A 3,100-nucleotide genomic window follows, 5' to 3' on the forward strand; every position below is an offset into this window, starting at 1 on the left:
TCTGTGATGAACATAGATGCAAGCATCCTCAACAAAATTTTAGCCAACCGAATCCAACAACCTATAAAACAGATCATACACCACGACCAAGTGGATTCATCCCAGGTGCACAAGGATGGTTCACCAGACACAAATCAATCAATAGCATACACCACATTAACAAAAGAAAAGTCAAAGACCACATGATCATCTCAATAGATGTAGAAAAAGCCTTTGAAAAAGTGCAACATCCATTCAGGGTAAAACCTCTTACCCAAGTGGGTACAGAGGGAACTTACCTTAACATAATCAAAGCCATTTTGACATGCCCACAGCAAATATCATACTCCATGGAGAAAAGCTGAAAGCCAGCCTACTAAAATCTGGACCAAGACAAGGATGCCCACTCTCTTGACTTTTATTCAATATACTTATTGGAAGTCCTAGACACAGCAATCAGACAAACAAAAGGAATAAACGGTGTCCAGATTGGAAGAGGGGAGGTAAAATTGTCACGCTATGCAGATGACATGATACTAAATATCAAAAACCCTAAGGATTCCACACAAAATTTCCTTGACCTGATCAACAAATTCTGCAATGTAGCAGGGCACAAAACTAACACTCAGCAATCAGTTGCCTTTCTGTACACTAAAAATGAAGTCTCAGAAAAGGACTACAAAAATACAATACCTTTTCAAATCACCTCCGTGAAAATTAAATACCTGGGAGTAAACCTGAGCAAGGAGGCAAAAGACTCATATGGTGAGAACGATAAAACATTAATCAAGGAAAATAGAGAGGATTCAAAGAAATGGAAAGATATTCCATGCTCCAGGGTTGGATAAATGGATATGGTAAAAATGGCCATCCTACCCAAAGAAATCTACAGAGTCAATGCAATCACTATCAAATTACCCATGACATTTTTCACCACACTAGAACCAACGATCCAAACATTTATATGGACCCATAAAAGAGCCAGAATTGCCAGAGCAATCCTGAGGAACAGAAACCAAGCAGGAGACTTTGGGCAATATTCCAAAGCTATGGTAATCAAGACAGTGTGGTCCTGGTACCAAAACAGACACACAGCCCCATGGACCAGAATACACAACCTAGAAATAAACCCAGACACCTACGGTCAATTAATCTTCAACAAAGGAGGCGAGAATGTAAAAGTTCAGGTAAAAGATGGTCTTTTCAGCAAGTGGTGCTGGGAAAATGGGACAGCTGCGTGAATATCAATGAAACCCTGACACCATGCAGAAAAATAAACTCCAAAGGGCTTAAAGACTTAAATGTAAGACAAGATACCATCAAAATCCTAGAAGAGAACACAGGAAAATCAGTCTCTGACATCAACCTTACAAATGTTTTCTTACATCAGACTGTAAGGGAAAAGAATTAAAAGCAAAAATAAACCAGTGGGTCCCAATGGGTCTTAATCAAACTGACAAGCTTTGGCACAGCAATGGAAACCATTAAAAAAAAAAAAAAAGACAACCTATGGAATGGGAGAAAATCGTTTTGAATGACGCAGCTGGCAAGGGCTTAACCTCTAAATTATACAAAAACACATGGACAACTCGACAGCCAAAAAACCAACAACCCATTTGAAAAATGGGTAAAAGAACTAGGAATAGACATTTACCCAAGGAAGATATCCAGATGGCCAACAGGCACATGGAAAAATGCTCAACATCACTAATTATTAGAGAAAGACAAATCAAAGGTACTATGAAGTAGCACCTCACACCGGTCAGAATGGCCATCATTTACAAGTCAACCAATAACAAATGCTGGAGAGGGTGTGGAGAAGAGAGGGCCCTCCTCCACTGTTGGTGGGAACGTAAATTGGTACAACCGCCATGGAAAACACTCTGCAGGTACCTCAGAAAACTATATACAGAACTAGCATGTGATCCAGCAATCCCACTCTTGGGCATATATCCAGACAAGACTTTCCTTGAAATAGGCACATGCACCTGTTATGTTCACCACAGCCCTATTCACACTAGCCAAGACATGGAAACAACCTGAACATCCACCAACTAATGGATGGATTCAGAAGAGGTGGCATATATACACAACAGAATATTACTCAACCATAGAAAAACAAAATAATGCCATTTTCAGCAACATGGATGGAACTAGAGACCCTCCTACTAATTGAACTAAGTCAGAAAGAGAGACAAATACCAGATGATATCACTTATAGCTGGAATCTAATATACGGCACAAATGAACCTTTCCACAGAAAAGAATCCCACGGACTTGGAGAAAAGACATGTGGTAGCGGAGGGGAAGGGGGAGGGAGTAGGATGGCCTGGGAATCTGGGGTTAAGCGATGCAAACTATTCCACTTGGAGTGGATAAGCAGTGAGATCCTGCTGTATAGCAGAGGGAACACCATATAGTCACTAACGGTGGAACATGGTGGAGGATATTGTGAGAAAAAGGATGTGTTTATGTGTGTGCCTGGGTCACTTTGCCCTACAGTAGAAATTGATAGAACACTGCAAATCAACTCTAATGGAAAAAAGAAAAATCATTTTAAAAAGTTTAAACTTCTTTTTTTAAATCAGTGGAGGGCTGATTTCCACTTTAGGGAAAAGTATGCTAATAAACGGATTCACAAACCACTGGTCTTATAGAAAATCAAATGTAGAAGATTTGGCTCTACTGAAATCCTACATTAAAAACCAGCTGCTATCAATCACATCATAGTTTTTTCTCAAAGGGTTCCTTTTCTACACAAAGTGTGCATGACCTACATTGTCTCATGGGGGCCTCAGCCCTCTCAGAATCTGTGAACTGAGGAGGAGCCATTCCCACCAAGGTCTGTGCCAATGTGACTGTAAAGTCCACCCAGAGCTGCCTGGGTTCTGTGACCACTTAGGCCACCTTATAACAATGGGCAGGTCTGTGACCTCTGGAGACCCTGGTACTGCCAGACACGGACAGGGAGCAGAGACACCCCCCCCCCACTTCTTTCCCCATGATTGATGTTTCCCTGGCTGAGGGACAGGTGAGTGTCTTGGGTCCAGAGCACCATATGGGGGCCCTCGCCTGGTTCCCATTTTGGCTTCTCCACTCAGGGGGTCGAGAGCTTGGGCCA

Source organism: Sus scrofa, unplaced genomic scaffold, assembly GCF_000003025.6.
Source record: "Sus scrofa isolate TJ Tabasco breed Duroc unplaced genomic scaffold, Sscrofa11.1 Contig2285, whole genome shotgun sequence".
Taxonomy (NCBI): domain Eukaryota; kingdom Metazoa; phylum Chordata; class Mammalia; order Artiodactyla; family Suidae; genus Sus; species Sus scrofa.